The sequence below is a fragment of the Bison bison genome, unplaced genomic scaffold (assembly GCF_000754665.1).
Source record: "Bison bison bison isolate TAMUID 2011002044 unplaced genomic scaffold, Bison_UMD1.0 scf7180017864134, whole genome shotgun sequence".
Lineage (NCBI taxonomy): Eukaryota > Metazoa > Chordata > Mammalia > Artiodactyla > Bovidae > Bison > Bison bison.
Genome location: NW_011494706.1, coordinates 5359070 through 5373669, shown reverse-complemented (window position 1 = coordinate 5373669; position 14600 = coordinate 5359070).

The following is a 14600-nucleotide window of genomic DNA, read 5'->3' as shown; positions in this document are numbered from 1 at the left end:
TGAGAAACCTATATGCAGGTCAGGAAGCAACAGTTAGAACTAGACATGGAACAACAGACTGGTTCCAAAGAGGAAAAGGAGTATGTCAAGGCTGTATATTGTCACCCTGCTTATTTAACTTATATGCCGAGTACATCATGAGAAACGCTGGGCTGGAAGAAGCACAAGCTGGAATCAAGATTGCCGGGAGAAATATCAATAACCTCAAATATGCAGATGACACCACCCTTATGGCAGAAAGTGAAGAGGAACTCAAAAGCCTCTTGATGAAAGTGAAAGTGGAGAGTGAAAAAGTTGGCTTAAAGCTCAACATTCAGAGAATAAAGATCATGGCAACTGGTCCCATCACTTTCTTGGGAAATAGATGGGAAAACAGTGTCAGACTTTATTTTTGGGGGCTCCAAAATCACTGCAGATGGTGATTGCAGCCATGAAATTAAAAGACGCATACTCCTTGGAAGGAAAGTTATGACCAACCTAGACAGCATATTCAAAAGCAGAGACATTACTTTGCCAACAAAGGTCCGTCTAGTCAAGGCTATGGTTTTTCCAGTGGTCATGTATGGATGTGAGAGTTAGACTGTGAAGAAAGCTGAGTGCCGAAGATTTGATGCTTTTGAACTGTGGTGTTGGAGAAGACTCTTGAGAGTCCCTTGGACTGCAAGGAGATCCAACCAGGCCATCTGAAGGAGATCAGCCCTGGGATTTCTTTGGAAGGAATGATGCTAAAGCTGAAACTCCAGTACTTGGGCCACCTCATGCTAAGAGTTGACTCTTGGAAAAGACTCTGATGCTGGGAGGGATTGCGGGCAGGAGGAGAAGGGGACGACAGAGGATGAGATGGCTGGATGGCATCACCGACTCGATGGACATGAGTTTGAGTGAACTCCAGGAGATGGTGATGGACAGGGAGGCCTGGCGTGCTGCGATTCATGGGGTCACAAAGAGTCAGACACGACTGAGCGACTGAACTGACTTGATCCTTGCTTAGGGAAAGTCTATAAAATTCTCAGCGGTGAATTGGTTTACAGGCTGAGGTCCCCATATATCGCTTCTTGTCTTTATGTAATTGGATACTGATTTTTACACGCTTGAAATTGGTGTCTATATATCCCAACCTGAAGAGCAAACAGCACTCTACAGCAATATTCTCAACTCACATCACACAAGATTAACAACTTTAATCTCTATCACCTGCAATGATCCTTCCAGGAACTCTTTTGGACAAAGACTATTTTTTTTTTAGTCATCCTGGGACTTCCCTAGTGGTCCAGTGGCTAAGACCCCACACTCCCTACAGAAGCCCAGGTTCTATCCTTGGTCAGGCAACTAGATCCCACATATGCCACAACTAAGAATTGGCATGTCATCATTAAAGAGTTTGCTGCACTAAGAGTTCTCATGCCACCACTAAAGGTCCACAAGCCACAGATAAAACCTGGCACAGCCAAATAAATAATAATGATAAAATAAAAGTTGCTGCTAAGCTGCTACTAACAGAGAAGGCAATGGTACCCCACTCCAGTACTCTTGCCTAGAAAATCCCATGGATGGAGGAGCCTGGTAGGCTGCAGTCTATGGGGTAGCTGAGGGTCTTTTAAAAAGGGTCCTCCTTATAGTTTCGCTCCTTGCTACTCAGTTCAGTTCAGTCGTTCAGTCGTGTGTAACTCTTTGCGATCCCATTGACTATAGAAATATACATAAGATAGGATCTCTTGGGCCTGAAAAATATTCCCAAACAATACAAAAATAAGCCAGAAATTTGATGTGGCGTTAATAGGAAATCCACTATAGCTGTCAGTGATGGAACATGTCTTTACCAGTCTGGTCTTCAGGTGTGGGATGATCCTCCTGTAGTTAATTATGTTGACATTGATGCAGATTCTTACCCGGACACAGAAGTTTTCAAGGTGTTATCTCATTCATTCAAGGGTATCTCATTGCACAGAGCTGTGTTCCAATTTGTCTGCCTTGTAACTTGCCTTCACAATGTTCGATACAAGGCTTCCCTGGTGGCTCAGAGGTAAAGAACCCGTCTGCCAATGCCAGAGACATGAGTTTCATCCCTGGGTCAAGAAGTTGCCCTGGAGAAGGAAACCGCAACCCACTCCAGTACGCTTGCCTGAGAAATCCTGGCAGGCTACAGTCCATGGGGTCACAGAGAGTCAGACAGGACTTAGCGACTCAACAATAACAAATACCATACAAAGCCTTATTGTAAACTGAGGAAAAGATGTGCCCTTAAAACCTTTATCAGGATATTTTAAACAAAGTGAAAAATAAATAATGTCTTCAATCAAAACAAAATGACACCAAAAAACCTTGCATTTCCCCCTTCCCATTTCCCTTCACACACTGTTGTAAACCATCTGCCATAGGCCATTCGGAAGTGACTGTTATATCGCATAATAGTAATAGACCATAACGTAAGCAAACAACAGCCTATCTTAAAGTTAAAATTCTGATACTTTTATCGTCATGGATTTTTTGCATTTATTTCTGTCAAACCAAACACTGAGCACTGAATCAATCTCCAAGAGCAGAAGACAAACCAGTCCCAGGGGAGGACTTCAAACACTTCAGCTGCAACTTGGTTTGGGAGTTGACAAGGAAAATGCACAACAGTCAAGCCCTGGATGGAACAATGCTTTTCTCACATAGAGAAAAGACAGAGCAAGATCAGCTCCAATATGGGCATCAGTCCTTCATGGCTGGCAGCCTATGCAAGGCAACTGGCCACTATATGTTCATCTCATATCACAGTAGCCCGCCAGGCTCCTCTGTCCATGGGATTCTCCAGGCAAGAATACTGGACTGGGTAACCATTCCCTTCTCCAGGGGATCTTCCCAGCACAAGGATCAAGCCCAGGTCTCTTGCATAGCAGGCAGATATTCTTTACATCTGAGCCACCATGGAAGCCCCATATGGCAGTAGAAAGACACCAACTCCTCTGTCATGAAGTCTAACACCCTGGAACCTGGAACCTACCTGAAGCCCATTGACATACCTGCTTAAGCAGAGCAAAGGAGCATGCATTGAACCTCTAACAAGAAAGGATACTCCTACACAAGGCAATAACCCCAGCAAAAGTTGTGTGGGGTTCTTTCCTTTTTGTTTGGTAAGAAAGTGTTCAAGGCCTGAGGCCCATTGTTATGGAAACAAATGAGGGACAAAAGACTACAAGCATGAAACTGCCTATCTCAAAGATTTTGATTTTTTAAAAGCACTGCTTTAAAATATTACTCATTTTGATTACTGAGTTTAGGCATCCACTTCGATTTTGCACTGGAAGAGACTACTCCGTTCTGGAGATTATCCTGTTAGAGACTAAGAGCTTTAGCAGCCCAAGAACAACCCACTGCAGCCCATGATTCTATTTGTAGATGGAGTAATGGCCCCTAAAGATGTCCACACCCTAATCCCCACTTACAAAAAGGATTTTGCTGATTAAGATCAAAGACCTCAACATGGGGAGATTATCTCGGATTATCCAAGTGAGCCCAATCTAATTACACAGTCCTCCAAAGCAGAGAGATCTTTCTGTTCATAGCTGCAGAGAACCAGAGAGATGGCAGCGTGACAGGGATCAGTGTGCCATCACAGGCTTTCAGGATGGAGAAAGGGGACCAGGCCAAGGAATGTAGGAGGCCTTGAGAAGCTGTAACAGGTACATAAATCTCCATAAACAAATCTAGCCCTACACTGTGATAGGAGCCCAATAAGACCCATGTGGGACTTGGGGCTCAAAATATTGTAAAATAATGAAATTGTGTTGTTTTTAAACCACTAAGTCTATGGTAATTTATCACAGCAACAATAGAAAATTAGTATAATTCCTTCTGTCTCTGCTAATTGCCCATCCCTACCCCTGGGACTCAGGACCACCTGGGTTCACTCCCCAAAACGTGTTCATAACTCAAAATCCCCAGCCCTAAAAGAAGAAATTGATGTCTTGGTATATTTATCCCAGAAATATTTCTCTTACAAATTTTCCACGACTCTTCTCCAGAAACTTTCTAATTCCTCAAATCAATAGCTTCTCTCCAAGGAAAACAATAGTGCAAAAACACTCAGGCCCTAGAAATCCTGCATTTTCTCTGTTTGAGAAATTCTTAAGATTTCTTCAAGTGGAATACTTTGCACCCCCTTTGCATTCCTTTAAACTAGCTGCCTACATGGTTTTATGAAATAGTAACTGAACTGTGTGTGTTAGTCGCTCAGTCGTGTCCGACTCTTTGCAACCCCATGGACCGTAGCCCGCCATGCTCATCTGTCCATGGGATTCTCCAGGCAAGAATACTGGAGTGGGTTGCCATGCCCTCCTCCAGGGGATCTTTCCGACCTAGGGACTGAACCCAGGTCTCCTGCATTGCAGGCAGATTCTTTACCATCTGAGCCACCTGGGAAATCCAGCTGAACTGTGGTGCTATAGAAAGTTTTTCATAGTTAAGAATGAGGGGTAGTGGGCAGAGGATTCAGGTGTATCCAGGTCACATTAATTCCCTGGGATTAGATTTGTTTTTACGACTGAAACCCCATGTGAACACCCTGCTCCTTTCCTTTGGAATTAAATATAGCATTTCTTACAGCCCTGGTTCAAATCCTGACACTTCCTCTCTCAGACAAAATCAACTTAGAGAGCAACTTAGAAACAGAGCCCTGGATGTAGAGTAAAAAAGGGAGAGGAGACGCGAGAATGGAGAGTTGGCACGGAAGGGGATCCAGTGCAGGACAGGAGGCAGCTGATAGCAGTAACCACTTACAGTATCACTTGCACAGTTCAGCCCTTCACGGGGACTAAAATGTCTAGATAAAAAATGGGCTCAATAAAATCTAGCCACCCATATAAATAGTGTTTTAACTTGAGGGGAGAAAGAAACTTTTAAAGCCCCCAAAGTGATAAATTGCAATCTCTAATATTAAGCTTATTCATGAATAGCTCAGTTCACTCAGTTTTTACTAAGCTTTAAAGTATGATATGCATCCACAAAATCAATTTCCCATCTGCTTTTCTAGGTGAGAAATGGAAAGACTAGAAATAGATTTAACTGGAGGTCATTTGTTTAAAAAAAAATGTTTAATAAACTTGGCTATAGAACTGTATCTACAAATTGTAAGTGGCAGTTTTACATAACAGAAAATTGTATAATCTTGGCCCCATGCAAGAGATTAGCACATTGGTTCAAATGGCCATCTGTACTTCCTAGTTTTAGTAGTGACCCTCAAACATATACTTTCACATCCATATGCAAATAAATGTGAAGTGTCATCAACAGTTTTTGTTGTTGTTGTTGTAATTCAAAGTATTCTTTCTTTAGCCTAAGAATAGGGGCTGGAGATTTGCCAGAATCCTGAGAATTAAATACTACACCTATATCCCAGGGTTCTCTACCATTCAAGTGACAATATTTTTATTTCAATACCTGGAAGGCAAAAGAGTATTATGGAAACCCTAGGAATGTTGCATTCAAAAACAAAAAAAAAGGAGGAGGAAGAGGAGACAAAACAGGAGGAGGAAGAGGGGACAAAGAAGGAGGAAGAGGAGACAAAGAAGTGGAAAGAGGCTGTCAGGTTAAAAACAAATTAACTGGTTGTTGGGCTTCCTAGGTGTCACTAGTGGTAAAGAACCCGTCTGTCAACGTAGGTAGACATGAGACTGGAGTTCAATCCCTGATTCAGGAAGATCCCCTGGAGAAGGAAATGACAACCCACTCCATTATTCTTGCCTGGAGAATCCCACGGACAGGGGAACCTGGCGGGCTGTAGCCCATAGGGTCCCACAGAGTCAGCCACGACTGAAGCAACTTAACATGCACGCATGCACTTGCTGTGGAGTTTGATTCTTCTTCACATTTCCAAGAAAGGGAGGCTAGGAACAGGAATCCCTTTGGAATTTTTAGGGAACAGTTTCCTCCTACTGCTGGCCATACAAAGGAACTGTGATTGCCAAACCAATTCAGCACTGCCAGGAAAAATCTTTGTCCCCCTACAAACAGATGAGCCCCCACTGACAACTCAACCGGGGCTTCCTAGGTGGCACAGTGCTGAAGAATCTGCCTGCCAACGCAGGAGATGCAAGAGAGGTGGCTTTGATCCCTGGGTCGGGAAGATCCCCTGGAGGAGGGCATGACAACCCACTTCAGTATTCTTGCCTGGGAAATCCCATGGACAGAGGAGCCTTGGGGGCTACAGCCCATGGGGTCACAAAGAGTAGGACATGATGGCTGATTCCAAAGAGTCAGACATGATTGAGCACGCACGCACGCTAACAACTCAATAACAAGTATGTCCCCTTGTATCTCCTGGGAGAAAACAGTAGTTCAGATGGAATTGAATGTCAGAAAAGAAAGGCTGAAAGTCTTCACTGTTCTTTAAATTATCTAACAACTGAGCTTCCTTTCCCACTTACCTAACAAAAAAACTATTTTAATAAGGTATAAGATGAAAGTTTTAAAAAACTTGACAAAAATTTTTAAACAGTCTTAGAAAACACATATTCCTCCTATTGAGTATTTTTCACACATGATGTAATATTATTTCCCCAAGTTTATTTGAAAACAACTATGGGCCAAAGAAGCATTTGATTTTTAATTTTGATGAATTAGTAGAATCAATAGAACCCTACAGTTATATTTTATATGTATGTTGCATATAAAATGTTCATGTATATTTTATTGATTTTTTTAAAAGCCTGATTTCATTCTGTTTCTGTTTAATACTTTTTACTAATAAGACACTTGGATCTAGTGCTCCATGACTCAGGCAGCAGCCAGGCACCCTCACATATTTGTACATATATGAGGCAAATTTCCCTGCTTTTAAAGTCACAGCAACATGCATTTTCCAACCTAGGAACTGTTACCCAGATCTTAAAAAAAGATAGCAGCTTTTTTTCTTATATTAGAAAACTGTTCTAATATGTCTTCAGGGTTTTTGAAAACTTATTTTCATGTAATGACCCAATCATATATGGAGACTATTAATCTTCTCTCTCTTTTTTTTTTTTTGGTTTAACAGATATTTCTATTCAAAAGACTTTGGTACTAAGACAGCTGGTCATCAATTTCAAAAGCTCTCTACTTTGAAGATGCAAATATGATATATATATATATATATATACACACATACACACATTATTTTTCTGAAATGTATGGTTGTATATTTATGCGACCACTTACATCTCTGTGGTATTAGGTAATGTCAAGCAAAAATTCCACTGGACAAAGTTAGACAGGCCAGGAAAACTATTCAAGTTATTACAATGGGGGAAAGAGATGGAACTCAATTCTGCAGAAAGAAAAATTAGGAGGGTTTTTTAAAAGCTGGTGGTGAGCTAGTAGAAAAATGAAAGGACTGTAGTAGAAATTCGGTCGGTGTGATGTGTGGAGAACACGGAGTTATTCCTGAGTTTACAGACGATTTTCTCTGTGATTAGCCTTCTGGGTCTGCTGGTTGCAGCTGTCAGTCAGGCCCCTCCCCTCCCACAGAGATGGGCACACCAAGTGTTATCTCCTTGTATGTTTACATGCCAAAACCAAGGTTATCTGGTCTTTAAGAAAGACGTTTCCTGCGTTTTGACACTGGCAAGAGGCTGGGAGAAGGTTTGTACCATTCCAAAGAGGCAGAGAAAGAATTTACAAGTTTTCTGAAGTCAATGTCTTATGAAAAGGGAGGTCAGGGGCCTAGAATCAAGGACTCTGAATCTAAGTCAAGTAGCAGGAAAGAATGAGGCCACTCTGGACAGTAAGAAGAGAAGGGAAAGCTAACACTGCAAAAGTCACTTTTGAACAGTGTTTTAAAGGAAGAAAGGCCGCATCAAAAGGAAGGGGAAGTGGTCCAAGGCTAAGGTGGGCTTGTGCCAAAAACAAGCCCAAGAGTTTCATCTCAGGGACTGGTAAACACAGCCTCGGGGGCCAGGGTGAAAAGCCTGAACCGGGCTGCTGATGCTCATCAGTTACAGGAAACCAGAGGCTAAGTGCCTTGACGCCTGCGATTAGAAGTGTAAATTTGGCTCGAACAGTGATTGGGCCTTGGCGCAGGACTCTGAGAGGGGGAGTGATGCAATCAGAGAGAGGCCCAGGAAGAGGGCCGTTGACAGCTGTGAGCGATTTGAGCGTGCAGAGGCTGGCACGGGAAGGCCAAGACGGAGGTCATTATCAGGCTGCCTGGGCAGCTAGAGTGCTCTGTCTTCCCTCTCGCTCCCTCTGTCCCTTTGTCTTCTGTGAAGCACGTTTCCTGCCTCTCTCCTTAATTATCTTTCCACACATCAGTCCCTATAACCATCTTTTTGAAAATCCAACTGCCCTTCTCGCTTTGTTGAGATACTTCTACAAGGCACACTTCCGCCATGAGATTTAAGATATGATTAAATGATCAGATCCTTCAGGCAGAAGATGCAAAGCAATAATTAAGATAGTTTCTTAAGTTTGCCTGATCATAAAACTCAACCTGGGATTTTTTTTTTTTTTTGATACAATACATCTAATAAACGTGGGGTCTTCTGAAAATATACATCCCTGGGTCCCAATCCAAATCCACTGAGACAGTGCTGTCAGGGGAGGGGTATAGCAGTGTGTTTTTCAAAGCATCACACATGTGAGTGCTCAGTTGTGTCCAACTCTTTGAGACCCCAAAACTGTAACCCTCCATGACTGTCCATGGGATTCTCCAAGCAAGAATACTGGAGCAGATTCCCATTTTCTCCTCTAAGGCATTTCTGACCCAAGGACGGAATCCGCATCTCTTGCATCTCCTGAATTGGCAGGTGGATTCTTCACCACTGTGCCACCTAGGCTTCCCTGTTTTTCATAGATAGTGTCCTAAATGACAGTTACACTCTGGCAGTTTGGGAAATGTGTTAAAGGAGTAGCCTGTAGCTGGAGAAGACTCTTGAGAGTCCCTTGGACTGCAAGGAGATCCAACCAGTCCATCCTAAAGGAAATCAGTCCTGGGTATTCACTGGAAGGACTGATGCTGAAGCTGAAACTCCAATACTTTGGCCACCTCATGCGAAGAGCTGACTCGTTTAAAAAGACCCTGATGCTGGGAAAGATTGAGGGCAGGAGGAGAAGGGAATGATAGAGGATGAGGTGGTTGGATGGCATCACCGACTCAATGGACATGAGTTTGGATAACTCCGGGAGTTGGTGATGGACAGGGAGATCTGGCATGCTGCGGTTTATGGGGTCACAAAGAGTCGGACACGACTGAGCAACTGAACTGAACTAAACTGTAGCTGGTAATGAGAGAGGCTTCATAGAAGTGAGTTTTTAACAAGTTAATTCTTTAAACCCTTTTCTTCTCTGTTTCAGTTCCTGGTGGCAACAATATATTAGGCTAATGGCGATACTTAATATATGATGCTACCTGGAAAACTCGTAAAACCCGCTAGAAGTATGTTTCTGCCAAACATTGGCCTGAAGGAATGAGGGAAATAAAAGGAGAGGAATCTGCAGATGACTGAGGAGGATTCTACAGGCAATGCCACCAGGTTAGGGGTGAACTGGAAAGCTGAACTCTCATGATGAGGCCCTGGACATACTGCCACCGAAGTACTGTATTTAAGCTGAACTTTCGTGTCTCTTTAGCTCTATCCGAGTATGGGAGAACTGGAGTAGAAAAACATCTGGAAGAGGAAATGAATTTTCCACCATACCGACGCTGCCAGGTATAGACAGCTGTGCGCCAAGTGAATCAACACAGAAAATGCTCCTTTAAAACGCTGAACAAGTATGAAACAAAGTGTCTTGAAGGAAAAATGTTTAACCTGCAGGATTATTTGAATCAGCCCAGTTTTCCTCTTTAGGAAGAGCCATGAGAATTCCTGCCTAAGGCCTTTATGAAAACAAGTGGAAGGAATCTGAAGCGAATGCTGGAAGAAGCACCTGGAGTCATGCATAAAACGAGAGGCCAGGGCCTCCTGGTGGCTCAGTGGTAAAGAATGTGCCTGCCACTGCAGGAGACATGGGAAGATCCCACATGCTGAGGCCAGCGAAGCCTGTGCACCACAACTTCTGAGCCTGCGCTCAAGAGTCCGTGCTCCACAGAGAGGCCACTGCAACGAGAAGCCTGCAAGCTGAAACAAGAGAGTAACCCCCACTCGCCACAACTAGAAAAAAGGCCATGAAGCAACGAAGACCCAGCACAGCCAAAATAAACAAACAAGTAAATAAATAAAATTTTTTTTTAAAAGAGGATGGCCTGGTGTCGTTTGCACTTTTCCACTAACAGGCTGACCACGCAGCTTCACTTGGGCCACAGTACACCACTGGTAGCTGAGCAGAGAGCTTGATTTGGGACTCGAAGTTTGGACAAGAGGAGACCAAGATGATAACAATTCTCACCAACATCTATCACTTTCTGGCAAGCTCTGGCGGGACCCAGTGCTCATCTGATTGCCCATAGATCTTATTTGTCAAGACTACCAGCCTGCCTCTCGAGCTGATCCAGTTGTCCTGCTGACATGGAGTGATTTTTTTCAAAGTACAGTCTTCTTTTGGTCAGGACCTTCACCTAAGTTTCAAACAGAAGCAAAATAATGAGCAGTCTCTGCAGAGCTTTCTGTGTCAAAAGTTCTTATTCTCTAAGAACACGGGAAAATCATGTATGCAAGGTTCCTGTGCAGAGTGACTTGCACTGCTAGAAAAAGAGCCCCATTCTGTCCCCCGAAGAAGAGCCCTTGGGATATTTAACTTGCTTTTTAAATGCAATGGAAAAAATGGAGATATTTCGTATTTTCGTCTTTCAACGTATTTTTGTATTTTCATCTTTCAATGAAACTATTGACCTGAAAAGACAAAAAAAAAGAAAATCTGTAGGTAGAAAACAAAAACAGTGCAGAAGAAATGAAGTGACAGAGAAGGCGGGGTATTGAAGCTCCAGTACTACAATCTAATATAGATACATTCTAGAAAAGATTTTTTCCAGATTTATTGAAATTAATTGGCATATAACGTAAGTTTAAGGTGTATGGGTTTAAGGTGTATTTGATATATTACATACCACAAAACGATGACCACAGAAGGACTAGCTAACACCTCCATCACCTCAGTTCAGTTCAGTCGCTCAGTCGTGTCTGACTCTGTGACCCCATGGACTGCAGCACACCAGACTTCCCTGTCCATCACCAACTCCTGGAGCTTGTTCAAACCCATGTCCATTGAGTCAGTGATGCCATCCAACCATCTCATTCTCTGTTTTCCCCATCTCCTCCTGCCTTCAATCTTTCCCTAATTATAATTTGTTTTGTGGTAAGAATATATAAGATCCACTTTCTCAGCAACATTCAAGGATATCATAGAGTAATGTTAACTATAACCACAATGCTATACATTAGATTCCTAGAAGTTATTCATCTTTTTACTTCAGGCTTTATGAGGTTATAATTGGCATATAAAATTGTAATGTATTTAAAGTGTACATCGTGGTAATTTGATAGACACACATATTTGTGAAAGAATTCCCCTCATTTAGTTAACACATCCATCACCTCACTTATCTTGTTTTCTTTTTTCTTTTCCTTTTCTTTCCTGGTGAGAACATTTAAGTTCTACTCTCTCAGCAAATTTCAATTTAGGTGACGATAGTTCAATCCCCTCCGATCACATTCATTTTAGACCTGGAAGCGTGTACCTGGAAAGCGTCTACTTTCTCCATTTCCTAACCCCTGCTAATCAGCATTCCAGTCCTTTTTTCTACAAACTTGTCTTTTCTTTTCTTTTTTTTTTCCTGATTCTACACAGTAGTGATACCGTGCAGTATTTGTCTTTCTCTGTCTTATTTATTTCACTTAGCGTAATGCCCTCAAGGTCTATCTATCTTATCACAAATAGCAGGATTTCTATTTTTGAAGGCTGAATTATATTCCAATGTATATGCAAAGGATTTCTAAGGCAGTTTGAACACGGATGTAACAGAACAAGAAGGAAATATTAAGGTATTATTAAGAATGGTGAAGGGGAGAAAAGTGTATATGTCCTTTACATATATGCTGATTTACCACATGAATAACCTCTGACCACTTTTAAGCATTTCATATACCCTTTCTTCAGTACGTTGACACCAATAGCTGATAATGCTAGTCTAGATGATAGACTTTGCTACGCCTGTCCCCTTATTACTGTGATTAGTGTTAGCCACTCACTTGTGCCTGACTATTTGTGCCCCTATGGACTGTAGCCCACCAGGCTCCTCTGTCCATGGGATTCTCCAGGCAAGAATACTGGAGTATGTATCCATTCCCTTCTCCAGGGGCTCTTCCTGACCCAGGGATTGAACCCAAGTCTTCTGCATTGCAGGCAGATTCTTTACTATCTGAGCTACCAGGAAAGCTTCAGTTGGATGGCCATGATTGTTAAATGTTAAGTTAAATTTATTAAACAAATTATTAAAGCAAATATAACATGAAAGCATATTAATATTTGCCTTATTAAAGCAAATGGAAGATTTGATTATGATATTTATGAATAAGTCACTATATAGCTTCATTTTATTTTTTTAAATTTTTTAAAATTAATTTATTTTAATTGGAGGCTAATTACAGTATTGTAGTGGCTTCATTTTAAAACATACTTATGAAAAAAGTCATAAGCAAATTTAAATTGCAAATAGAAAACTTGGTAGAATATTCACAAAAATTAAAATATGTTTAGCATCATTATAGAAAAAGTGAAAGTGAAATTTGCTCAGTTGTGTCTGACCCTTTGCAATCCCATGGACTGTAATCCACCAGGCTCTGTCCATGGGATTCTCCAGGGGATCTTCCTGACACAGGAACCCACATCTCCTGCATTGCAGGTGGATTCTTTACCATCTGAACCACCAGGGAAGCTCATATCATTATTATAGAAAGAGTTGATACAAATCACTAAGAAACGTTATTAACATTGAAATATCAGCATAGGCAGATGATACTGAGAAGAAAGCTACCTATGAATGAGTCCAAGGACCTATTCAACTCTACAGTAATTTGCAAATTAAAAATATAATTATTTAATGAAATAAAGACAAATTTAAAAATACAGTAATTTAATTCAAGACTGGCGAAGGTGTGGTTATATAGACAATCTACTTCACATCTAATAAAAGTATAGATGGGTTTAAGTTTTGTGAAAAATTGTTTGTAATATGCCTGGAGATTTCAAATCATTGATTCAGTAGTTACCTAAAATGCTATCACAGGCAATAAGTGATGTGAAATAATATATTTATTATCCTAATTGTATATTTTAAAATATAGTTACCCACAAGGTCTAATTACTTCAGGAATATTTACCTCATAGTCCTCAAATTTTTTGATATTACAATAGCATATGATTTCCCCCCAAATTGGTTTTTACAATGCCTAGAACCTATTACTCTTGTGTCTGAATAGTGTTGGTTTTTTATTTAGACCCACTCTATTGCAGAGTCAAGTAAGTGCCAGAGTCCCTAGTCCATTTTTAATTGGTCTAAAATTGTGACTTTTCTGTTACTTTTCACTCTTCCTTCCTGTCCCTGGCACTAGATGCTGGTTTTTCTTTCAGGATAATATCTTTCTACAAACAAACTGGTTTTCTTACTGTTTTCTTTTTTTCTTTCTTTCTTACTTGAGAGGTTTAGAAAGAAAAATATTCCTTTATAAGAAGCAAACATTAATTTATTCTAGAAAACTTCTAGAAAAAGTTGGATATTAAATCTCAAATGCAGAGACGGTACTAAAACACCATCATGCAAAGGAGCTGAGAGGGTCTCTATCCTGGCTCCACTATGACTATTTGGGTAATCTTAAGTCAGTTCTTTACCCTCTCTGTGCTTCAGTTTCCCACCTGTAAAATGGGGATAATCATAGTACCTACAGCACCAGGTTCTTGGGATAGTTAAATGGGAGAAGTTCGTGAAAGGCACAGATGGGGGACAGCCAAAAAGTGAGTGCTGTGTTAGAGCTCAACCTTAATTATTTTGTTTTAAATAAATGTGTTCTACAATGTTCTGAAAAGTCAATGACCTAAAATTTAAAAATTAGAACCACGCTTGGAAAACAGCAATTCTCAAGGACTGGTTAAAAAAGTACAATAAGACCACTGCTAATTAGTTGCCCTTTACTGGTTTTTCACTTTGTGCTAGATACTATCCTAGTCACTTTACATATATTTACTCATTTAATTCTCACAGAAAATGTTGTGAGTTACTATATTATTATCTCTATTTTATAGACAGGGAAACTGGAAAAACACAGGTTTAGAAATTTACCTAAGGTCATAGAAGGACATGAGACACCAGAATTCAAACCCAAATATTGCTAACCTGATTAAGGTTCTTAGTCATTATGGGACAATTAATTTTTCTGGTGATTTATAGCACATTAGGCTTCAGCAGTACATGAACCATGAACTTCCAGATGTTCAAGCTGGTTTTAGAAAAGGCAGAGGAACCAGAGATCAAATTGCCAACATCCACTGGATCATGGAAAAAGCAAGAGAGTTCCAGAAAAACATCTATTTCTGTTTTATTGACTATGCCAAAGCCTTGGACTGTGTGGATCACAATAAACTGGAAAATTCTTCAAGAGATGGGAATACCAGACCACCTGACCTGCCTCTTGAGAAACCTATATGCAGGT